Source organism: Polyergus mexicanus, unplaced genomic scaffold (assembly GCF_030449975.1).
Source record: "Polyergus mexicanus isolate NDT 795.1 unplaced genomic scaffold, iyPolMexi1.0 SCAF_5, whole genome shotgun sequence".
Lineage (NCBI taxonomy): Eukaryota > Metazoa > Arthropoda > Insecta > Hymenoptera > Formicidae > Polyergus > Polyergus mexicanus.
In genome coordinates, this window is record NW_027223325.1 from 6706572 (window position 1) to 6733691 (window position 27120).

The 27120-nt window shown below is 45.6% G+C and overlaps 1 long non-coding RNA gene across 1 annotated transcript in view; it reads left to right on the top strand.

The window, feature by feature from the left end:
• LOC138933375 (uncharacterized) overlaps window positions 1-27120 on the top strand; it is a 99310-nt gene that overhangs the window by 63007 nt on the left and 9183 nt on the right. The window lies entirely within an intron of this gene.

A 27120-nucleotide genomic window follows, 5' to 3' on the forward strand; every position in this document is an offset into this window, starting at 1 on the left:
GAAGTGTAGATTTTGCGTCGACCAATTGAAATATCTCGGGCACGTGGTTGACCGCGAGGGGATACGAACGGATCCCGAAAAAGTTAGCGCCGTCGCTAACTGGCCCGAGCCGAAAACCGTCAAGCAAGTTCGACAGTTCCTGGGAATGGCGTCCTGGTACCGCCGGTTTATCGCGAATTTCTCGACCGTTGCCGCGCCGCTCACTCAACTCACTAAGAAACGCGCCCGGTGGACGTGGGGCAAGGACGAGGAGGAAGCGTTCCGCATCCTGAAGCGGACGCTCATTTCCGCACCGGTGCTCGCCTGCCCAGATTTTACGCGACGTTTCGTATTGCAGACCGACGCCAGCACCAGCGGCCTTGGGGCCGTATTGACACAGTACTTCGAGGAAGGGGAACGCGTAATCGCATATGCAAGCCGAACCTTAAATAGCGCCGAACGAAATTATAGCGCTACCGAGCTGGAGTGCCTCGCGGTCGTATGGGGCATCCGACGCATGAAGGGCTACCTCGAAGGGTACCCCTTCACCGTACTGACCGACCATCAGTCACTAAAATGGCTGCAGCGCCTGGACGCTCCCACCGGGCGCCTCGCCCGGTGGCTATTCGAGCTCCAACAGTACGACCTCGAAGTAAAATACCGCAAGGGCACGCTCAACCGCGTAGCCGACGCCCTGTCACGACAGCCCGAACTTTGCGCCGCGACCGCCCGCCGCTGCCGGTGGTATCGACGGATATTCACGGAAGTCGAACGCGAGCCAGCCAGCCGACCAGACTACCGGATCACCGAGGGGAAGCTGTTCCGCCATATCCTGCACACCTTGGACTTCAAGGAAACCGCGGCGGAAGACCAATGGAAGGAGTGCGTTCCCGAGGAACAACGACGCACGGTGCTACAGAATGGGCACGACGCACCAACAGCCGGACACCTGGGCATAGCCAAGACCATTGCACGCATAGCCGAACACTACTATTGGCCAGGGATGTTCCGAGCCATTGCCAGATATGTACGGACCTGCGAAACCTGCCAAAAACACAAAGTGGCCCAGCAGCAACCAGCCGGGAAGCTCCACGCGACCGACGTTCAGCGACCCTGGGAGCAGGTCCACCACCGATCTCGTAGGGCCGCTGCCGCGCTCACGGCAAGGCCACACATGGCTCTACGTGATGCAAGACCGGTTTTCGAAGTGGGTGGAATTAACTCCACTCCGCCAAGCCACCGCCAGAGCCGTCACGAGGGCCATCACCGAGAGGGTAATACTCCGACACGGCAGACCAGAATCCATCCTGTCGGATAATGGCACAGAGTTTACATCAAGAGAATTTGCCGAACGACTACGAGCATTCAACATCCAGCATAAGACCGCACCAGCCTATGCACCGCACTGCAACCCGGTGGAAAGGACCAACCGGACGATCAAGACGATGATCGGCGAATTCGTCGACAAAGATCACCGAGACTGGGACGAACACCTGCCCGCATTCCAGTTCGCCTTTAATACCGCCGTCCACGACGCCACCGGGTATACGCCGGCTTACATAAATCACGGGCGAGAGCTCGTACCGCCGTACCGCATCACACCAGCCACCGAGAGAACCTCGCCAGATACCACGTGAGAACGGCTGGACGACGCGTATAAGATCGTCCGGATCCGACTGGCGAGAGCGTTCCAACAACAGGAGAAGCATTATAATCTCCGCCGCCGAGAATGGAGACCGCACATCGGCGAATGGGTGTGGAAGAAGGACCACCCACTGTCGAAAAAAACCGACAGTTTTAACGCGAAACTCGCGCCAAAATACATCGGGCCGCTCGAAGTTCGCCGGATCGTCTCGCCAGTAATCGTCGATCTGAGGAGCAAGCGGAGGAGATGGTATAGACATATACACATACAGGATCTCAAAGTCGCAAAAACAAAAACAGACGGCGACAACAACAACCCAGAAGACGAAGACGACAATACCCCCACTACCGCCGGGGAGGAATAAACCGCCGAGATCCAGAAAGAAGGAATCAGAAGGCAAAGATGTGCGACTCCGAGAGCATCCTCGCCGCTATCAATGAGCTCCTGGGAGAACCAGGGCTCCCAGCTCTACCGCCGCCGCCGAATACCAGCCGGAGCAGCGACGGCATACCGCCGACGACCGACCGTCAACCGACCGGACCAGCCGACCGACCACCTGGCCGGCCACCGAAAGTCGGAACACTGATCCAGCGCTCCGACCGCATCAATCAGCTCAAGATGCACCAGCTGATGCAGGCGCCGCCACCGCTGCCTGCCCGCTCGCGGAGACCAGCGAGCACTCCGGCCCGCCGACCACCGCGGGACTCCAAGGAGACAGAGACCGGCGAAGATCAGCCGCGCCTCCTGATGCCGACCGGCCCGCTACCACCGCCACCGATCCGGGTTCAGGTGGAACCCGGCATCGTCTTCGACGTGCCCCATTTCGCCGTCCACGTCGCCCGGAAATATAAGATCCGGTCACCGCAGGGGCACTGGGTGATGCGTTTCGCTAAGGACGGGCAACTCCGATACCGCCGCCGCTTAAACTAGAAACAGCGAGCGAAAACCCGCCGACCACCGCGGAACCGAAACCGTTTTTATGCCTCTAATTTCAGGCATGCTAGACCGGAGGGGTGATGTAACGATGCATCCCTCCACCGTTACCCGGCCGTCGATCCGCCGGAAGTCCGCCGCCCGACAAACACCGGTCGGGCATAATGCGGAGGCGCCGAGCGCCCATTTTTAAGATATAAAGAAAAGCGTTCAAATTTATAACCGCCGTCAAGACGCGTTTGTTTACCGGGAACCGTCGCCGCGCTCGGGTAACCGTACCGACCGTTCCCGAAACCGCCCGAGTCGCGCGCGGCGGTTCAATCTTAAACAATATGCCTTAAAACAATCAGGCATATTACGCACGCGCACCCGCCGGAGAAAGCGGTATAAATAAGGGCACATTTTCCATATCGAGACCAGATCTTCCGCAACCGCCAGAGTCTGTAAGACGCCTGGAAATCCGCTACGATCCTATAACCGCTCAAAGAGAGAGAAAACGGGGTTGGGAGTACCCAGCCTCCGCCGAGAGTTTGCGGCATCTCCACGAGCGATCCTTCCGATTTATTGCAAAGAGAGGAAAACGGGGTTGGGCGTACTCAGCCTCCGTCGAGAGTTCTCGACACCTCATCCGCATCCGTCCACCTGTGTGCAACGGCAATTATCCAGCGGTAGGGAGTTCCCTGCCGTTGACGGGTGTTCCCGTCGGCCGTTGCACTCCTGCATTCTACGGGAAAATCATCCCCGACGGAACAATACCGCGATACCCGCGAACTTGTAGTAATTCCGCGACCGCCATTACCGCGATCGGAATCACCATTAATACGGCGCGCTAAGTCCCGCTTAAAAGGGGAGGATCTAACCGGCCGCGACATCGATCGACGCAATCAGATCGATACCGACGCGTCTAAGGACCGCCCACCGACCCGACCGAAATTACCGCCCGGTAGCTAGCGGCTCCTGCCGAAATCCAGATCCGCGCAACGTAATCGATATATTCGCGAATCCGCCGAAATCACATTCCGTACCGTGCATATAATTCGGACGCACAGCGACCGACGCGACCGCCACTAGACGATTCCGACATTCACACATACGCGAGGGCGTTTGGCTGCATACACACGATCACACACACATACTTGCGATATACATTGTAAATCCCACGCAGATATTACTCGCTCGCACACGCACTCGCTCGCTTATCACTCACTCACATGCAAGCGCATACACACCGACACCCACAATAATTACACACACACACACTCACTCTGTATACACACATACATTTAAACGCAATAAATTCTATTCTACCTAACGCATCTATCGTTCGTCTCTCGATACCCTTTCACGAGCCCCGGATCCCGACCGAGTTATCCACGACCGCCTCGCGAAAGCGGTTTATTACAAATTCACCCTTCGATTGCTCATCTCTCTCTTCTGTGTCCGATGTGTTTTCTTGTGACGGACCTGGTTGTGGTGGTTCTTCTTCTAGAGCAGCAGCTTTCTCCATGTTACACTTCTTTTATTTTTCAAATTTCACTTATATCAGGGGAGGCCTGCGTTAAGGTCTTCCCCCTAGGAAAGGGGAAGGTCATTAACGGTAAACACAGGAGCGAACGGTGCCGAAATACTTGGAATTTCGAAAATGGGGCAGATCGTTGATTTTAACAATAAGAGCTCATTTTAAAACTGTATACAATCTTACCAAAAACCGTACGTTGTATAGCAATTTTTTCCCCGCAATTTTGTAATGCAATGTTTGTTATTGATATTAAGTAAGATTAGATATGTAAACGAGAAAAAAAAATTGAAAAAAAATGTCGCGCACCGACGGGACTTGAACACGGGCCAGCAGCATGCCAGCCGTGAACCTTGCCTACTGCGCCGCGCTCGCTTGCTCGACAACGCAGCACAGTTACTGGTATACATACCGTGCGTGAAATTTTACCGTAGATTTTCTCGGAAACCAAGCCGTAGTGCATAAATTCCCGTTAGCCTGGTACTTAAGGCAAATACCTCTACAACATACCCGAGTCCCATCAAAATCCATTTTTATCATGTTGCGGGGTCCCCTTGTGAGATCGGGCGTACGCATGTAATAAATCACAATTTCCTATGAGATTGGAAGGAGTGTCTATGTCGCGCAGTAATCGAGCAAACTGAATTCTTGCGGTTGCTTTTACTGTTTTTCTCTCGCGTATCGCGTCGTTTATAAGTTCCGCGATATTCGAACCCGTTATGACAGAGCCGTCTATAGTTACGAGTCCTCGTCTATCCCAGCTAATCTTAGATGTCGGAATATCAATCAAGTATTTTAATAGCGCTCGCGCTTTGTCGCGATAAGATTTCGGTACACTATCGAGCATTTTTTTGATCATTTCAGCTGATTGTGCGCGTTTTTTCCCGAAACTACTACTACTACTACTAGCGCTACCGTCACCGCGGCCACTGCTAATTAAGATTGACGTTTCCATAAATTCGTTATCGTCGACATTCAAATTCGTGTCTTCGTTCTGCTCGTCATTAATGTCCTCGCCGTTACCCTGTGTATCCTCACGTAAGCGTTTTTTCGCTTCCCGAACAAAGTGAAGATAACGTTGGAGTACTTCCTTATACAATTTCCATCTTTTGTCCTCGTCGACAGGAGTCGCGAGGTTAAGAATACGCTACATCTCCACATCGAGCCGCGATAAAGCTGTTCCCGGTGTTCGTACTGAATTATTATTATTTACATTTTCCGCATTTGATATTTCCGTATTTTTCTTCGGTGAATTATCAGTCATCGCAATAGATGCCATTTCCGGTTGCTGTTGCATTCGCTGCATTCTCTCAAGATTTTCGGTAGATATCAAAACCATTTTCTTAGCCCTCTCCATTGTTCAAAGTACAGGTGTTAGCACTTTCTTTTTTTTTATTATTTTTATTATTTTTCCTATACGGAGAATGTACGGGATGTATAGGATTGTATTTTTCTCTTTCATTCGCCGATAATCCGGGATAATATAGCCCCTAGTAAAGGTCCAATAAGATAGGGTAAAAATCCACCTCTCTGTACTAACAGTTTTCTTTTAATCTTCCAATTACCTTGTTTTGCCGCAACACGCCGTAGGACCGTTTTATGTTTGGCTAATCGCTTTTTATCGCTACAACAAAGTGGTACGTTACCCTTTAGCGTATTGAAAATGCACTCTTGAATGCACTTTATGAGCTTATTGTCGGCGGCTCGCAAGAATACGGTTCTTTGATTTTTTTTCAAATGACACAAGGTTTTTAAAAGGCATAAGTTTCTTTCACCGATAGACCGTCTAGCATTCTTTATTGCTCTATTCGATGTCATCAACTTTTTATCAGGTTCTTCTTTTCTCACCATTACGCTGTAATCGCACGACTGACGAATTTTACCCTTTTATACGCCCCCACTTCTATTGTTCGATCTACGCGGTATGTAAGCGTAATGCAGAGTATCGTCGGGAAAGATGCACGTACGAAAGCGATATTCGTTTGGAGTCGATTGTTTCAAATCAAGCAATAAATACCCGTGTGGCCTCGATGTAGCGTCGTAGTACGCTTCTTCCATAAATTTTGGATCGTCGGGATATACTTGACGCGCTAGATGACGTATTTGAGCGCGATCGCGTGGATTTTTGAAAACTACTATGTAATTTGCGTTGAGAGATATGTCGCGCTGTCCGCGCCCTTGATGAAAGAGATTTTGAGAGATGAGTATAACGCTGAGATTTTTATGATGGCTTCCTTTGGTAAACAGATCCACAATAGCGTCGCACGACGATGATTCCCTCATAAGATCGTCAATTATTATTAATTTTGGCGAGAGCGGATCGTTAGAATAATCTTCCGGGCGGGGTAATCCCACGCGAAATTCGATTATATTTTTCTTCGATTTTATCAATGCATTATTAACGTAACCGGTCTTTTGTGCTTTTTTCTCTTCTTCTTTTTCACTCACGACACATTGTAAGCGCTGATACGTATCTTGCCACTCGGCGTAATAAAATAAAATTCTCTCGAATCGAACATCTGCCATGACGGATAAATGACGAAGAAACGTTTTCACGAAAATTGTTTTTCCGCATCCCGTAGGTCCACAGACGATCGACGTCCAAGGATGTTTCCACCGTACATCCATTTTGCGAAATGAACGATTTGCCCATTACGTTCGCACTCATAAATAAAAAATCATCGAATATTTTTAATATTTATCGTAGGTATGTGTTGAGTAATAAGCTTATCCGCGCTCCGGGGGCCCCACCGCGGCGGCCGCATGCTCGCGCTAGCGTTTCCCGGTACGTGAACGAGCGGAAAGCACCGCGGCCGATTAGCTGCTAAGCAGCCGCGGGAGCGCCGCGAGTAAGCGTATTCGCGGGGATGTGCTCGTACCGGTGTTTTTCGAGTACCGCTGCTTACGAGCTTATAAGCGGTGCTCTGTGTGCCCTTATGTTAGAAATAAGGTGCTCGTTTAGCGTTCAACTAACATTTGATATTATTTTGATGGAATGTTCTATGCGTGTAGTAAAGAAGTAAAGGAAATATTAGAGAGGGATAAATGAAAAAATACGCTGTGATTTTTAAGGTGGAAAAACTTCATATTTATTGACAATTTTTTATTTTTTATTTTTTATTTTTATAAAATTAACAATTGCGTTTTAAAATTATACGCACAATTTCATTAAATCCTAGTGAAAGTAATTCTTCGAATACAATATTGAAATATACATCTAAAAATGTTAAATCCTTTATTTGCGTTTGTACATTGCGTTCAATTTCTTGAAAATTACCGATAACTATAAGTTTTATAATTTCACGATCTATGTAAGCTGATGGGAGTTTTAATTCTATCTCGTTCATTAAGTAATTGGCGCAGGTGTTGACGGTGTCGGTGATGCAAACTAGCTGAGACAAATGTGCATCCACGCATCTCGCAATATTTTGCAGGCCGAGAAAAGTTGCTTTCTGCATCACGATAGCGACACTGTGTGTTTTTCGTTTCTTCAAGGGCGGCTGCGCTTGCTCCTCCGTCTCTCCATTACTCGCGGATTGTTCCACATTTTCCTTGTAAGCCACTATCACAGCCCTTGTCCCGTAAGCGGTGATGAAGCCGATGGAAATATTATTGATGATAATCGGACTTGGTTTGGTTTTTTGATTCTCACTCAAGTACAGGCCCATCTGTTCCATGTTGAGTTGAAATTGCTGCCAGGTGTCGGTATCGAGACAAATTCCATCCGCATAATTGCCCATTAATTTAACAATTGGTGCGAAATAACCTTCGTTTGTTGCTTGCAATCCCACATGTAGCTTCTTAGTACACGATGAATTAAGATCATACGTTGTCGATAGTAATAAATAACGCTGTTCGTTTCTTCTATCAATGTCGATCTTGTTGTCCGATTTGCTAATATCGCAAACGTGTGTAGATTTAACAAAATCGGTTAGATTCTTCTGATCACTGGAAACTTCTTTCGTGGCAGCCATTGTTATCACTTTCGAGTAAAACTGGGTGAATACTAGTCACAACAACGACAAATTCTTGTATCGAAGCCGAAAGGAAGATTCTCGTACGAGCAAACTCAAATGAATAAGAATTCGCATCTTCTCGTGCTGCTTATATATCGAAATATAAAGAAAAGTGGGGGGAAAAGTTTGCGCAGACAGTCAAATAACAGGAAAAATCATGATTTTTCACGTTCAAACTTGTTCATCATGCTAAAAATTACGTGAAAACACCTAGAAGCATCTAGAACTTAGATTTGTTACAAGGAAAAAATTTTTCTCTAAACTTTTTCTCTAAATACAATTACAATATGTTACAAAGCGTAAATAAAAGCTTAGCAGCCGTATAATAAATTTTTATAGCTTATATTGTAAAGAGAAAAATGTTATAAAGGACGAATTTCTAATTGGCATAATCCTAACCCTTCTACGAAAATTTTAAAAGATTTTCACAACAAAGTCTTTACTTTGACACCTCTATAATAAAAACACCTAAGCAATAAAACTAAGTAAATAATGTAATAACGTAATAAAAAATAAAATATTTTTTTGTCTACTTTTTTCTTAAAAGAAATAAAAAAACCGGGGATTTTTTTTTGTCGGCGTTCTTTTGTTTTCTTTAAACTAATCTAACTACCTAGAAAGGAAAAATTTTAAATCTTTCAACGACGTTCCTTTTTGGAAAAAAGTGGGGATATGCATTTAAATAAATTCTCCGCGTCGAAGTAAAAAAGGTAATTTCGAGTTTGACATCATCCGAAGTAGTAGGATAGTAAGGCCGGTTTTGGCTCAGTTTGTCGTGAGTGTGAGAGAGAGGGTACCGTTGGGGAGGAAGAGAGAGAGATAGTTTCGGAGCAGTTTGTAGGCACCCGAGGGATGGAGAGCGGGCTGGGCGGGTGCATGGGGGGGTAAGTAGGGTGAGAGAGGAAGCGCGGCCGGGGGAAAGCGGTGGGTACGAGTCGCCGAGAGCGCTCGAGAGATGGCGCTCGGGGGGTGGCGGTTCCTCCCGATTCGCGACCTTGACGCGACTCGTTCTTTAGGGGCGCGCGCCGCTTCTAGCGCGCGATCCGCTGTCGCGATTCTTCGGGGGGGGCGCGCCGCTTCTAGCGCGCGATCCGCTGTCGCGATTCTTCGGGGGCGGGGGATCGTCGGTGAGCGGTCGAGCGGACGGAGGGGCGTCCCTCGTCGCTCCGCTCTTCTCGAGGCGCGCGTTAGCACGAGCGCGCTTGTCGCTTTAGCGAGATGGCGAATCTTCGAAAGGTCGTGAAATAAAGAGATATCGTCGTTCTAGCGAAAGAGGAGAAGTGTTTTTATTGTTTTCTTTTACAAATTTTTTAATATATTAATAATACGATAATACGAGTACGCGAGTGAGCGTATCACGATTCTCCACAGGGCAGAGCCTGCAGTTCGCAATCGATTATATCGTTGCGGTCGAAGTTATCGCTCTCGCGTATCATCGCGGGAATGAGCGCCTTATCGCGAGCGCTTGCCGCGATGTCGAAGAAACGAGTTAGCTTGTTGTCCACACGCGCGGTTAAACCGCTTAAAGATGCAACGATGCGGTTGACGCAAAGTTCGAGATTTAATATATTTACGACGGTGCTCTTCGATACGGCTAGGCGAATTTTAGGCGTTTCGAGACGAAGTATTCGGAGATTGTTGAGTTTGCCGAATCGTAGCGTCAACTGTCCGATGTGTATTGGCGTCGGGCGCGCCTCGTCGCGCTCGTCGGAGCGAAAGTGCGACAGAAACGCGGGTCGTAGATCGAGTAGTTCCTTCCACGTATCCGGCGTTAGCGAGATCTCTTTGCCGTGACAATCTCCGAGGACGATTTCTATGAAAGAGGGTCGGCTGACGTTAACGCTAATTTCCAGATGTTTATATGCGGTTTTGGTTAATGGATAGCGTCTTCCTAAGATTCTGAGCGGTCGCGCGACCGACACGTCCGCGTCGTGCCTTGGCGTCCGATCGCGATCTCGTCTAAAAATAGATATGAGCGATGAGAGAAACAGTGTTAGCGAATTATTAGTTCGAATAAATGTTCGATAGTCTTACCCATTGTCCATTTTAGCTTTTTAGTATTCCGCGCTATCTTCGCGGTCTCGTTCGGTTAGTCTCGATCGATCGTCGAATGAGTGTTGCTGCTGCGGTTGTCCCCCCATTGTCGTGTACATCGTCGCTCGTTTTTTTCGTTCTTTCTCGTCTGTTCTTTTTCGCGCGTTAGCTTTGGTGTTCTCCGTTAATAATGAAGCGCTTAACGGATGGACGGTCTTTATATACTCGCGTAGAGATCGCTTCTTCCCCTTTCGCGCGTTTTCTCTTATATATTCTATTTTTTAAAAATAACGGTAGGGTCGCTCTAGTCGTTCTCATCGTCGATCCTCTCTTTCTCGGTCGCGTCGTTGAGACGATAGACGCGACTAAGGAGGTCGCGCAATTGCCTTAGCAGTCCATCCGTAGGACACTCGATGCCGAGCGCGCGTAGATCGAAAGGACCCGCCGAGGTTACGATATTCGTGAATTCGTTGAAGGCGTAGAACTAACGTTTGGCGAAGAAATATAGATTACCATCGATGTATCGAAAGGCCGACGTTATCGCGGACGGAATTCCGGGAAATATATCTTTTAATGGAGCGTGTCTAACGACTATCATGTGACACTCGTCGATTTCCGCGACTTTATCATCGTCGTATATGGGAGTGGTGCACTTGGACACAGTATAATTGGACACGGTGCAAATGGACACGTTACAAATGGACACGAGATTTTGCACACGGTTCAATTGGACACAGTGCATTTGGACACAGTAATTTTGGATACAGTAGCTTTTGGACACATAAGAAAATACGCATCGTTTACTTGGACACCGCTCACTTGGACACTGTTCATTTGGACACCGTTCGTTTGGACACAGAAAGATGCGCACCGTTCATTTGGACACCGTTCGTTTGGACACCGTTCGTTTGGACACCAAAATTTGATTTAAGTTATACGACGTAATCCACACCAAATTTTTGTTTTAAATAAGAAATAGGTTTGGGTTAGGTTATATCTTCCGGAAGTGGAGCCCCCCCGCAGGGGGGGCGGAACCCACTGTATCCATGCATGACATCCAAATATGCGAAAGGCTAAACAAAGTGCTAAAAGCAATGTAAAATTAATAACATCAGTATCAGAGATATATAAGTATGAATATATTTTATTTTGACAGATATTATAACCTTCAAATGTATCTCCTTTTCACGATTTCATATTTTACATAGATTTACCAGTATAAAGTGTTATAAGAATACTGATTATATTTTCCCAAAATGATTTTTATTTCTCTCCATCTGTTACATATTCAAACAAACAGTGCGCATGTTTCTGTGTACAAATGAACGGTGTCCAAACGAACGGTGGGCAAATAACAATGTCCAAACGAACGGTGTCCAAATGAACAGTGCGCGTCTTTCTGTGTCCAAACGAACGGTGTCCAAATGAACAGTGTCCAAGTGAGCGATGTCCAAGTAAACGATGCGTATTTTCTTACGTGTCCAAAAGCTACTGTATCCAAAATTACTGTGTCCAAATGCACTGTGTCCAATTGAACCGTGTGCACAATCTCGTGTCCATTTGTAACGTGTCCATTTGCACCGTGTCCAATTGTACTGTGTCCAAGTGAAGGCCACTCGTCGTATATAGCGTAGGTTCGTCCCGTGTGCGTATTTATCGCTGCGTTGATTTTAACGTTTCGGGGAAGTCCGATATCGTGGAGATATCTCGGCCAACCCGATTTTAGTTTAAAACTGGGATATTCCGCGAGGTATATCGAATCGTTCGCGAATAGCGCGAGATCGCCCGAGGGTCTTCGATACGCGGCGGATAGACGCGTGAAATTCGCCGGTAGAAACGTCGCGTAATCCGTGAGCGTCATGGGTCTACCGTAACGTTTCTCGGTCATGTCGACCGACCATACGTTGCGGCGATTAGCTATATATAATCGATGATTCATTATTAACGCGGCGTCCACGCGCCGCAATGCGCAGAGATCCGCGCGCGCTGGGTCGGTCGGCGCGACGCTCGTCGTCGCGGGCGCCGCGGTGGTCGCGGGAGTCGCCGTTGGATAGTTTCCGTCGTCGTGAGATCCGTACAGATTCTGTATAGCGAGAATGTCTTCTATGCTCAGCTTAACTGGAAATTGATTCTCGTTGTCGGGTATATACGGGAACATTATAGAGTCATTGTGCATGCTATGCTGTAGACCCAATGCGTGGCCGATTTCGTGCGTTAGCGTTTGTAGCAGATGATGCGTGTCGGGAGGATTTTTGTTAGATACACGTACCACGGTTCGGAATCGTCGACGTGTATCTCCGATGTGAAGTCGGTCGTTCCAGAGGGGAAGAACGCGTGAGCTAGGGCTCCTCCCGGACCGTCGAAGGCCGCCGGGCAAATACCGACGATTCGCGTAAGTGTGCGCGCCCGTTCGATACGATATTAATATATCGGGGTGTAACGGGTCGCGCGCGAAAGTTAGCGATGAGTTCGCCGCCCATAACGCGAACGCCGTTTCGGCCGTTCGCGAGATTTCCTCGCTAGCCACCTGAAAATTCTACGCGAGACGCGTCTTCGGCCATTTTCGCGCGATCGGGCTATACGCGCGATCGGGAATATCCGCGAGACCGCATCGCGGTTTACGCATAAGCTGAAGCGTAACGGTGTTTAACGCGCCGTTTCCCGATAATTGATAATATTCTTGAAACAGCGATAGCGCGCGACGCAGAGATGTCGCGTTATCGGACGACAGTGATTCTCCATCGTCCTTTAGAAAACCGTATATGCGCAGAAAACGGAGCGCCTCGATTTTTTCCGAGTCGAAGGGCGCGGCGACCGTCGCGGCGACGAACATCGTCGCTAGAGCGAGAAGAGCCGTCCTCGTGTTAGTCATCGCGCGAAGCGGGGAAGACGCGGTAAACTATCGAGAGACGCCGAGCGCGATTGATTCGCGCGTTCCGCGAGACGTCTATTTTTATCGTCGATGAATAATGTGGGTGGGTGGAGGGGAGGGAGAGGGAAACGCGTCTCTTTCGACGTCGAGCGTTCGGAATGCGCGTTATCTAGCGGACGCGCTCGAGTTCCTCTTTTGTTTTTTCTATTTTATTATTCGTTTGTTCTCTAAGAAGGACACTCGATGAGCGATTAAAGATATCCCTTCCAACGATACGCGTTATCTAACGGATGTTTTCTGTTATTTCTATTTTATTATTCGTTTGTCTTCTAAGAAGGACACTCGATGAGCGATTAAAGATATCCCTTTCAACGATACGCGTTATCTAATGGATGTTTTTTGTTATTTCTATTTTATTATTCGTTTGTCCTCTAAGAAGGACACTCGATGAGCGATTAGAGATATCTCCTTCCGGTAACGATAAATTAGAGATACCCTTAGATGCCCCCTAGATACTTCTTTCCGGCGATGATGATCTCATTGTTCGCCGAGTATTCGGAATGCGCGTTATCTAACGGATGTTTTTTGTTATTTCTATTTTTATTATTCATTTGTCTTCTAAAAAGGACATTCGATGAGCGAGTAGAGATACCCCCTTCCGGCGACGGAGCGGTCGCGGAAGGAAGATGTGGCGCGATCGATAAATCGTACCGCGACATCCGCGCGTCGATCTTTATAAAACGCGAGATCGTTTCGAGAAGCGTCAAAGTATTCTCGCTCGCGCGATAACGAAGCGCGAAACGGCGGAACGCGAAGTGGCGAGAGTTGAAATCGGTCGCGAACTGTTCGATATGGAACGAATCGAACAGATAATTAACGCGGCCGATTACATTAATGTAAACGGAGATTTAATCACGATAAAGTCCTACGTTCTGGGAGATCTCGCCACGGATTTGCGTGCGGAGGCGCAAGGTGTTATTGAAAATAGTCCGGATTCGTTTAGACTCGCTTTTCAGTTGAACGAAGACGTAGATATCGCGCGTTTAATGTAAGTATCCAATTGAAATTATAATAAATAAATTATAATAAATTATAATAAATTATATATTTTTACTAATTTTTACTTTTATTAATTTTTACTTTTACTAATTTTTACTTTTGTATTTTAGACAAGAAATAGAAAGCTGTATAAGAACAGCGCGAGAATCGCTCTACGATTTAATAACTAGAACGAGAACTATGCTCGCACAAGCGCAAAGCGTTCATAGCGCGTTACGCGACGCTCGTTAACGCGACGTCGCGCGAGCCCCCGAACGATTCAATTTAATCGGTCGGCTTCACGAGCGCGAGCGCGACTTCGCCATCCCCGAGTTAATTGGTCCACTTCGCGAGAGCGAGCGCAACTTCGCCGTTCCCGAGGTTAGGCGAGTCGTCGCATCGCCGATCGACGAGGAGCCCGAATCGCGACCGATCGGCGAGGAGCTTGAATTGCGATCGATAGAGAACGAGGCCGAATCGGCGACGGTTGACGAGGGTGAATCGCGGGCGAATGTACGATTGGCGAATTACGAGCCCGAATCGCAACCGTTCGACACGGAGTAATTTTACGCGTTAATGAAGCGCATTTGTAAGATATGATTTGTATAAATAAATATTATACGTTAAGCGAAATGTCGATTCTTTACGTTTCTCTTTTCTTCTTCCGCATCCTCTTGTTCTCGCGCTTCTCGTAATAACCATCTGTGTCCGCATTAAGTATAGTATATTTAAATAGTATATTTAAATAGATTTAAAATCTCTATAATTAAGTTTGTATCGCGACCGCGATAAAGGATGCAACCGCGATAAAGGAAAAACGCGGTTCGTTTGTATAACGTGTATTTTGCAACAGTATAACTAATATATTCATGATTAAACTTATAGATTATATAATTAACTCAAAGTTTAAAATATATAAAGTTTAAAATATATAAAGTTTAAAATATATAATTAATTTGATACATTATATATAACTTAAATTTATAGATTATATATAACTTAAATTTATAGATTATATACAATAGTATACAATTTATAATATAATTTATAATATAATTTATAATATAATTTATAATATAATTTATAATATAATTTATAATATAATTTATAATATAATTTATAATATAATTTATATAATATAATTTATAATATAATTTATATAATTTATATAATATAATTTATATAATTTATATAATTTACATAATATAATTTATATAATATAATTTCTATAATATAAAATCAATCGCGCATATCGCGTAAACGATCGCATCGCTCGAACCACCAATCGTGCAGTTTGCACGCGTTTTCTAACGCGCAATTTTTCGCGTGATATCCACAACGAAAAGCCCGCGAAGCGTTCAGAGTCTCCAGACGTTCGATGTCTTCGTAATCGGCGTCGATAGTTTCGACGGAGACGGCTATGTCGCGATCGTCGGCGACGTTTCCTAAGATCTCAATCAGACTTCTTCTTTTCGTGACCTTTGACATAAATCTGCACCGTCGAATCGGGGCTAGATCCTCGACATATGGCGTCTCGAACGAGTCTTTTCATCAACCCGTAATTCGTGTGTCCATCGTTCCACTTTAGCTGGTGATGATTCGATATCAGCCAACACGCTCGCGATTTTTCCGCTCTCGTGAGCAGATCCCACGACATCGGCGGGCAAAAGATGTGATGCGTCAATTCCACACCATTTCTTAACACAGCTACTTCTTTCGCGACGAATTTTTCGTTAACTACAAAACCTTGAAGATCGACAAAGATCGGCGCGTCCATCGTCGTTGTTAGCGATACTCGAAGTGTTTCTTTCTAGATTTTTTCTAAGCGTTTTATTCTTTCTCTATAGTTTTTCGAGTATCGTCGCGCTTATACGATTCTGCGCACGACGTTAGTGAGCGGATTGTATTCTACCACTCGATCGTGAATAATAAGACAGTAAGCTGTGGTGTTAGAGGGGATGTTTTCCTTGCAGTCGAACTCTATGCGAACGTCCACAGTGGCGCTTTTGATTGACTCGTTCTGTCGAGAACAGTCGATGACTACGAGTGGGCCGTGAGTTAAAAATTTATTTAGATTTAAGAGTGCTTCGTCATTTTCGCATCCGTAGTACGTTTTTCGAAATTTCGAATACATATCGTATAACATGGCGACTTTATGTTTATCGAAATCTAGATTCATATCGTCGTAAGGATAAAAATCGGAATTAAGGTACAGTTTGACATTAGTTAGTTTGCAATCGTCGAATAAAGAAGGCTCCTCAGACAGAACGTTCTTCTTTCCAGATTGTAGAGCGAAGATAACGTATCGCGGTTTCTCTAGTTGTGTCGCCGCTTTGACGGCCCACGAATGTTTGGTCGTGCCCTGTAGAAGCGGAAACTCGTAGAGATCCCACGAGCGAAAAGCGACGCTCAGGTATCGTCCGCTATCTAACGTGCGCAATAATCTTAATTTATTAACATCATTTAATACTATATGAGGCATTCGCCATTGTATTTTTAACAAAACGATTTTAGGTTCTTGCGTTTCGCGCGATATAACGCAATTGTTATCATTGCGCGCTCGTATTAGAATAAGTTTGTGTCACGCGTTGATCACAACGCGCTTGTAATCTTCGCAAAAACCTAATAGCACGTTAAGAGGTACGCAAAAATTAAAATCACCGATCGACGAATGAGTTGTCGCTAATAAATCCCATCCAGCGTTTTTTAATATTTTGCTTCTCTCGACCGTTAGCGACGCGTAATTCTTAATCGTGCTCGTTATTCCAACGTTTCTGTTTCGATCGATCTCCACGCCATCAAGCTCGTAACGAATTTCTTCGAACATAAACGCCGCGCAATTGTTCACTAATCTCGTCACCGATGCGATTTCCCCTTGTGCGCTCAATGTTTCCTTCGACTCGAGTCTGCCTTCAACGTAGAGAAAACTGTCGCAAGGTAACGTGTACAAATCTTGCTGTTGTATAGGAATTCGTATCTCATCGCTATTTCCGAACGTAGTATTGGCGTAAGGGTTGTACGTGTGAGTCTCAATTTTGACGATGCGATCGTCGAAGATCGGCTTCCCACTGATACTTAGAATGTCGCACATTCCGCTTTTTTACGAAGAAGCGGTCCTCGGTACGACGAAACCCAAAGAGCGCAGAAAAGTCTCGTTGGCGACGGTTAGTCTTCCTCCCTTCTTCCTTCTCTTTTCCGCGTATAGAGGCGACGCGACAGCGATAATGGGCGCATTTCTCACGTTCGATCCGTTCACTACGAGCATCGCGCGCTTCTCTACCGTTTTCGTCGCACGTGTAGACGAATCGTGATTTCCTCGCCGCGAAAATCGATTAATTTTCCGTTTTGGTCCACAACACGCACATTTATATCGGTAATGGTCCGTGCGATGATCGGAAGGTAAATGATTTGCGTTGGAATCTCCGACACTTTATATCCGGGTGGAACGTTAGGCGCGAATTCGTGTATAGTATGCGCGGATTTGTCGTTGTGATACGCTCCTGTTGTGACGTTGCACTCTACTCGAATAAGGTTAATGGCCATAATATTTATTGGTTTATCGGATGCGTACCATTTATTCGGTTGTAATACATGAGACGAGAAACCCAGGAGCGAACCGATATTATCGGGTTTTGTGAAATTTACTCGATACGCGCATTTAATTTCGCTTCTCATAATGTTATCGTTACCGCGAAGCGTTATAGAATTTTCACTTTTATCGCCATTCTCATTGTCTTCGAAATAATTGTCATCAACATCATATATGTAATCGTCATCGTTCGTTTCCGGTTCTTCGTTTTCGCGTTCTCGTTCCTCCTCTCTCGCTCGTCGTTTGTGACGAATCGCCGCTCTTAGATACGCGTTTATAGCGCTTAATTCGTAAGATCCTACTGGAATCGCGATAATTTCGTCATTATCGTCGAAGTAAAATTTATTATTCGTGGAATTTATATTTGGTATCGTATTATAATATATAAGTTTCGAAATTGGTTAAACCTAATTTGTAATCGTCGTCGTTTAAATCGAGAGGCGGAAAATAACTCGCCGTGAGAATACTGCTTCGTCCGGAAAGAGTGAGAGTCAGCGACATGATCGGCGAGAGCGATCGAACTGCATTCGATCGACGAATAACGGCTGATATTATAGTCGACGATTCCTCCAATCGACTTTTCGGAGAAATCGAAGACTCAATTGTCCGCAGATATTCTGATTGCGCGTCTGCTCGGAGCGACGATTGTATCGAATGTTCGCGTCGCGCCCGAGATAACGCGTGAGTTCGTGCGGAGGACGAAGATCGCCGAAACCGTCGTAGTAAATCGCGTCGTCCCCTTTTTTCGCGTACGCCACCCAATGAGTACCCGGTCCGGATGCGTCGTCTAAATTCACAATACCGCTCTCATCGCGGCGTGCTCGCGACGGAAGCGCGTTGCGCATAAACACACCTCTAAAGTGAGGTATGCGTGAGAGTATCGCTGCGCGATTTAATTGTTCGTTTGTCGTTGCTCCGAGGGATGGGAGGATCTCTAGCGTCTGTTTACGCAAAGTTTTTTTTTAGCTCTTCTTCTCGTCGAGGACGCGCCACTCCCGCGTTTGTATGGCGCGAGATATAAACCGCGACCTTCCATCGCGCGATCGTGGCGCTGCAACTCCTCCAGCTGTTGTCGCGCTGCTTTGCGATCGTTCACCGCTTTCGCGATTCCCGCCGCTCCCCCGGCCAAAGAACCGAGAGCTCCCAATAACGGTAGCAGGGGTAAAAAGCCGCCGCGTTTCGCTATCGGAAGCGTTCTTTTCCTCGTAGCGATTATTCTCCTTTTGTTCTTTTTTCTCTTGATTTTCGTTGTACCCATTCCAAGTTTTGTCTTCGATTTCATAGCCATCCATACAGCCGCCGCGGCGGCTCTCTCGCCGAGAGTCGAGTCTTTAGCCGCGACGCGTTCGCGCGCTCTTTTGGCGAGCGCGTGGTTGGCGACGTGTCGATCAGCGAGCTCGCCGCTTCGCGAGTACGCGATATCGTGTTCGCGGCAGGCCGCATCCAGAGGATTGACGCCTCGATCGCCTCGCACGAGTCGTTTCGCGAGACGAGTACCCGGCCCGCAAAATTGATATCCAGGTATATGTAGTTCGAAAGGGAGTGCGTTTATCGCTCTATTCAACAAGCCAGCGCCATGGCTCACACCGTACTGCTGTTTCGCGAATTGCATTCGCCGCAATCTTTAACAAGCGGCGCCGGACCGTTCGTTGCCAAGGGCGATTATAATGCTCTAGACATCGACGGTAGCGCCGCACCTCCGGATCCACTCTTATATATTCAGGCAGTTTCTCCCACAATCGTTCTACGTAGCGACCGAAATGCTTTAGTAAAATTATTTTCGGAATATACCGCAATTGATCGGTGGTGAAATCGAAAATATCGTCGCCATCTATTAGTAAGATAAACATCTCGATTCACCGCGCGCGATTCGCTACTGCGCGATTGATGGCGATCTATTCGTATATAAATAAAAAGATCTCGCCCTGTCTCACGCGAGTGTACCGCGCACGCGCGCAGCAAGAGGAATGCGCTTCGTGCGGCAACCGATCGCGATAAAAGTGACGAATCTCGACAATAAGACGCGACCGTCGAAAGAAACGCGTAGACACGGTCGTCTATTACCGAGCGCTATTCGCTGCGTCATTTGCGGACCTTCTAGTTGCGACAAAACAAACGCGTTAATAAGTTTGTTGGAGAGTCCGCATGGCGTACGCTTCGAAAACGTTTACGTTTACTCGAAGTCGTTGCAGCAGCCTAAATATCAATATTTAGAAAATTTATTAACACCGATGGAAGATATAGGTTATTTTACATTTTCTAATAACTTTGATGTTATTTCACCCAGTGAAGCTCTCCCGAATTCGATATTCGTGTTCGACGATGTAGCGTGCGACGAACAAGATACTATCAGGGAATATTTCGCTATGGGTCGACACTCGAACGTCGATTGCTTCTATTTGTGTCAAACGTATGCTAAAATACCCAAACATTTGATTCGAGATAACGCGAATCTGTTAATTCTCTTTAAACAGGATGGCACTAATTTACGTCACGCATACAACGATCACGTGAACACGGATATGTCATACGAAAATTTTCACGCGCTATGTCGCGCGTGTTGGCGGTATAAATATGGTTTCCTAGTGATCGACAAAGATAGCGCGCTTCGCGCCGGTAGATACAGACGAGGATTTAATGACTTCATTGTACCGTAGAACGATCAGTTGTCGCGAATACGTCGAACGCGTCGATCGCTCTCTCCCGCAAGTTAGAAGAAGTTGCAATGGCCTCGACGGATATTGGTGAACGCGAAAAGACAGCGAAAGAGATAGCTAAGACGCGCGCGTCGATTAGTAAAAAACACAGAGCATTGAAGACCGGCAAAATGGAAAGCGAAATCGCGATAGAGAGTCGTTTCAAACCGATCGTCGAACCGCTGCGACGCATTGCTGATCGCGCCGAGCGAGACGAGATAGAGCAAAACGAAATTAAGCGCGAAACGATAAAACGAGACGCGATCGACGCCTCACCCTCAACAACGAGCGTCGAGGAAAAATGGAAGGACGAAGCGCTGACTCCCGTTTGGAAAAAACCTAAAGCGAAACGAATACGCGCGCGACGACGATTGAATGCCGTTTCTACTCCATTAAACGAGTCTTTCGTCGAAAGAGATCCATTCGCGCGAAACGAAACCGAAGAATACGAAACGTTCGAATCCGAGAGTCTCGAATCGCCCTCGACGCTCGAAATACCCGTTAAACAAATTTAGCGAATTTCTCAAAATCGCGAAATATCGCACGGTCGATTAGGACCGTTAGGGCGAAAATATATGGGGACTCTTCTCGGCGGAGAAGCGCCGAACGAGATCGATCGCGTTTACGGAGTTTACATCGGCGAGAAAAGTGCGATGCTCGGCGATAAGCAATTTGACGTAGACGCGAATGATTCCATATTCATAGATGAGATTAAATATATTGGTACTCCCGGTTTGTATGAATTAATTTTTATGAAAATTTCTAATAGTCTCATATATACAGAAAAGGATAAATTAACATACAGAAGTATATTGTTAACAACGAACACTCATAGACGCGATCATGATGCTAAAAAATCTGTCTTAGGAAATAAAGGATACAAATACAAATTCATTATCGCTCCGCTTATTCATGGCAGCGGTGCGAAAAAAACAGGCACAGGTCGCGTACCGTCGACTATGCGTGTCACGAACAATAAAATCGATTACATCCATTGGGACGATCCGAATGAATTAGTGGATCGTCTGCGATTATTAGATGCTTCGCGTCGAGCCGGCAACAATGCTCACGAAAACGAGATTCTATCGATAATCGAGGAGCTTCGCGAGACAGGAGCAATCGTATAAATCGAACCGTCGCGTGGATGACCGTCGCAGTCGTACGCGGAATTCGCGATGTCCGTGAGCAAATTCGGCTCACCTCTAAGAAACCGAGGCTACGACGCAAGAACCGGAAGACTACGTCCGGCTATCGAGTCTCTGCGAAATTACGTGCGCGATAACGCGCTGTGTCTAAGTTCTTCCATCGAGTACGACGCGAGAGAGCGCAAGATAAAACGCTTGGCTCAACCTGAGGAGGACGCCGATGCGACAAGTAAAAGCTACGTCGAAGGAATCACATCGCAATTGAGAAAAGACGCGAACGAGGCGGGGCAGGGCGTCATTCTACTGTTCACGAGACTCGCTCAGCTCGATAGCGCTTTGGGTAAACGAATAGACGTCGCGGAAAGTTTCGTTTCCGAGATAAAAGCGCGCGATGACGTTCTGAGTAAACGAATAGACGCCGTGGAAAATTCCATTTTGAGAATAGAAACGAGCGCTAATGCTCTAGATAAACGGATCGATGTTTTGAATAAACAAATTAAAGATTTAAGCGATCAAATCGAGATCGCGAAAAAAACTATATCGCTCAACGCGGCGGAGTTCTCGACGAGAAACGCGAGCGATTATAAAATAATGCTCAATCAAGGTAAAGCAATACGGGAACTAAATGAAAAATCGCGCATCGCGGCGAATTCCGCGGTGAAATCCGAGACGAAGATACGAGAATTGGAAAATTCAACGTCGCGATTGAAGAGAGACGCGGACGAGCTATCGAAAAGAGTGAGGGAACTGGCAAAGATTAGCAAGAGCGGCGATTCGCTCGAAAGAGAGATTAGCGGGAGCGGCGATCCGCTCGAAAGAGAGATTAGCGGGAGCGGCGATCCGCTCGAAAGAGAGATTAGCGGGAGCGGCGATCCGCTCGAAAGAGAGATTAGCGGGAGCGGCGATCCGCTTGAAAGAGAGATTAGCGGGAGCGGCGATCCGCTCGAAAAAGAGATTCAATCCAATATTCTCGAGAGAAAGAGAAGAGAATTATGAGCGTCGAAAAACGAAGACTAGTCGAAGAATTGCACGCGCCCGCGAGAAGAAACTTCCCACGTCGTCGCGTTGCGGTGCACGGGTATGACGACCTATGGCAAGCGGATGTGGTCGAGATGCGTCCTTACGCGAGACTCAACAAAGGCCACAACTACATACTCACCGTTATCGATGCATTAAGCAAATACGCATGGGCTGTACCGCTTAAGAGCAAAAGCGCAAACGAGGTTACTCGAGCGTTATCTAAAATAATGCGAGACTCTAAACGGTGTCCGAAAAATCTGCAGACCGATAAAGGAAAAGAATTTTACAACGCCGATATGCGAAATTTCGTGAAGAAACGCGGAGTAAATCATTATTCGACGTATTCGGTGATGAAAGCGTCGATAGTCGAACGATTCAATCGTACACTCAAAAACTCTATGTGGAAGTACTTCACGCTAAACGGAACGTACAAGTGGATCGACGAATTACCACGACTCGTCGAGGAATATAACGCGCGAAAACATCGCACTATAAGTATGAGACCTGTCGACGTGACTCCAGCGATCGCCGATAAACTTTTAAATATCGTATACAGCAATATAAAGATCGCGGCTCCGGCGAAATTCAAAGTAGCCGATCCGGTACGCGTCAGTAAATTTAAGACAATTTTCGAGAAAGGCTTTACACCCAACTGGACTACAAAGATTTTTCGAATAACTAAGATACAACGGACTAATCCCGTAACGTATCCGTTAAAGGATTCGCGCGGCGAGCCGATCGCTGGAGGATTCTACGAGCACGAATTGCTGCGTGTCAGCGATCCCAACGTATATCTCGTAGAAAAGGTGCTGCGTCGAAAGGGCGACGAGGTTTACGTAAAATGGTTAGGAATGGACGAATCGCACAATTCTTGGATAAATAAAACAGCTGTATTATGATAAAAATGTATTTTTATTAAATAAAACTACATATATTAAATATTATAACTATACAATTAAATATTATAACTATACATATATTAAATATAGTAAACCTCGTGTTACCAAGAACAAAAAAATCTTAGAAAAAATTGTGGACATGTTAAAACCAAAATAATCGTATAATTATAAAACAAAGAAAAAAATAATAACACAATACAATTAAAATTAGGGCTTGTGAAAAAGTTTTCTCTCGCGTTTCATATAAATTCTTTCTCGCGCCGCTACGCGGCCGCCACATCCTGCGTTCTCTCTTTCGCGCTTTATACGGACTCTTTCTTACATTTTATATTCATTCTTCATCGCATTGTTAAGCGAACGTCGTATCTCGCGGTAACCTTTTTTCCGCGTTGCTCTATATATAACACTTTCAAGAATATAATAAAGAGTCATGGAAATCGTCGCTCTGTCTAATTCGCGGCTAATCTCGCCTCGATTTATGGTAAGCTTCGTTGCGTTCTCTCCCGTTTGCATATGTAGCATGATATATGCTCTATGCTAATGAGAGAGAACGCGAGAATTTGCCAAATCGAGTCTAGATCAGCCGAGACTTAAACAGAATGGTGGTTTCTATGACTTTTACATCGCAAAAACACGCGCGAGTTTGTTTTTTTTGGCGTTATATACGAATTTTTTCTCGCGTTCTATACAAGTTCTCTCTTGCGCCGCTATGCGGCCGCCGTATCCTGCGTTCTCTCTTTCAAACTTTATACGTACTCTTTCTCGCGCTCTGTATATATTCTCTATTACGTCACTATGATAACATCAAAACTCGCATTAACATTTTTTTCACATTATCCTATATAAAACACTTTCGAGAGCATAATAGAAAGATCGTGAAAATGTCCGATCAGTCCTATTTATAATAGATTTTAACAAAATCTATTACATATAAGACTGATCGAACATTTCCACGATTTTTTATTAAAATCTATTATAAATAAGACCGATCCATTTTTATTAATAAAATCTATTATTATAAATAAGACCGATCGAATATTTTCAGTTTTATTAAAATCTATTACAATAAACTATATTTAAATTATATTTAAATTATATTATTCGTGCAAAACGCGTGTTCTTCGAAACGATTCGTAAAACGTTCACCGATGTTTCGAGTCTCGAAATTTCAAATCAAAGAATACAAATCTGTGATGTAAAATTTATATACTTTGATATAAAATTTAGAAACGCGTCTTTTCACGATAATTCGTAGAACGTATAATTCGTAGAATGTTAATCAACGTAAAACGTTCACGAATGTTTCGAGTCTTGAAATTTCAAATCAAAGAACACAAGCCTGTAATGTAAAACTTGTATACTTTGATATGAAATTTAGAAACGCGTCTCTTCGGTATAATTTTTTCTTTTGAGTTAAAAATATGTATTTCAGTTAGAAGTTCTTCTCGAACTATTATTTTCGACGTAACCGCGAATTATATCGAAAATACGATGGTAATATATTATTTATAAAATATGTTTATACTAACAATAAACTACTAAAGTTTAAATGTTTTAAAAAACGTATAGTATTTTCTTGATATACGTTTTTTCGCTCCTTACAGCGGTATTTTATAATGTCCCCACGGTAACGTATCCGTAGTTCCCGATATCGTGTATCGCTTGTCATCGTGCGGACTGAGCGCGATCTTCAACTCCGATACTGTATACATCTCGTGTAACTCGGACCTTATACAAAACTGTTCGCGCTTCATCTCGATTCCCTGTCGAAGACAGCGCGCGTAATCGTCAAACGTTATCGTTCTCGCGACGACGCCGCTCTTAACACCCTTGATTCTTTTTGTATCGCTTTTACCGTCGACTCGCAGCGCGTACATCTTCGCTCTGAGTCCGATAAATTCGGTCATAATCGCGCCAGCGTTCTCATCCTTCATCGCACCGGGTATTTTCTTATTAGCGAGAGGCATACCGTACGCGTTGTCCGTTGCGTAATCGCTCGTATCGAATTTGTCGATATCGCGCTTCATATTCTCGTACACGTCTTCGCACTCGACGCGATAAATGAGACTATCCGTATCGGTGTACATTATTTTACATTTATCTCGATACAATGGTAACATGTACTCGTAGTGAAATTCGTATAAACGAATCTTAGATATATCGAGAATGCACATACCCACATAGTTCGGTTTATTGAACTTAATCTCGAGTTTGCGCAATTCTACAGCTACGAGATCCTCCGCGAAAACGCTTCTACTGTGAAAGTTCGGCTTCGCGATCATCGCCTCCGCGCCGTATCGTCCGTCCCATCGAATCACGAGTCGAACATTCGAATGATTGCGCACGTTCTCCATAGTTTTGCCAAACACGGCGTTATTCATTAATTTGTATAGATTTTTCTCGAACTCGTTTTTCGCGTTAATTCGTAATCGCGTATTCAGTTCGATGTATTCGCGCAGCCATGAAGATTGCGCGAATCGCAATATTCTGTGTATTTTCGTAATGCGTAATCCGTGTCGAACGCATTGATGCAAATTGCGATAATATATTACGTAACGGCTCTTATCGTACAGTGTGGCGAGAAGCTTCTCGTCTCCTTTTCCGGGCGGCTTATCGCGCGTTGGGCAGAATGGCAAGTCAGCGTGAGAATCGTGAAGGTCGGACGGATATGCAAGGTCGACCTCTAGAATATAACCGATAGGCGAGTCCGATGTCACGGACATTAAGTCAACACTCGTAACGTTATCGACCCATCGAAAATTTTCGTAAGGCAACGATTGACACATTGCCCATCCATACAAATTATTTATATCGAAGTACATGAGATACGACGATGGTTCCGAAGGATCGTACGACTGTAAATACTTGTTATTGGCGCGCGCGTATCTGTTGGAACATTGACTTAGCCCGCCGCGTATTCCGTGTTCCACGAACATCACCATATCGATGTCGGTTAATAATTCGAATCGCACACCTGAATACTTTAACATAGCGTCCCATGTGTATCCCGGTAACGTATAATAATACGCGGGATCTAAATTATAACTTCTCATACACGCGTCGCGAAAATTTTCAAGACATCGGCCAATAGAAGAACGTCGGTCTTTAAATACAAATCGCTATAATCGCCTAACGTTTCGATGCGAAATTGCTCCCAGACTCTTATCGCGCGCGCGTAATCGCTCTCAGAAATCGCGTTATCGTTTAGCGAATTGTGAAAAGCCTCGCGCGGCGGTAGACAAGTTTCCAACAATTTATTCACGTCGTCGACATACTCGTACGGAAATACACCCTTTCGCGCGAGAAGCTCGAAATCGGCGTCGCTAAGATCAGAAAATTCCGAACGCGCGATCCTCAACTCGCTTTTGTCTAGATACGACGCCAATTTCTCGAGACTCGCGCTTAGAAATTTGAAAGAATCCACGAAACGCAATTTCAAGCGTTTCCCGAACCATCCCTCGTCCCACGCATCTTCGATGTTCTTCGTGAAAGAGATATACGTTTCTTTCGTTATCGGCAATATTTCCACGCTACCGGGAAAAGCGTTAGCTACATCTTTAATGATAAAATGCGCGTCGTAACCCGATAAATTGTGAAAGAATACGGGAATTACGTAAGTATCCTTATAATTTAAATTACAATTCGAATGCGCCGGACCTCTGTACCGTCCAGTCAGATGAGAGTGATCGCGCACGCGAGCGTCTCCCGATTCGAACGGTTTCTCGCATATGCTGCAGC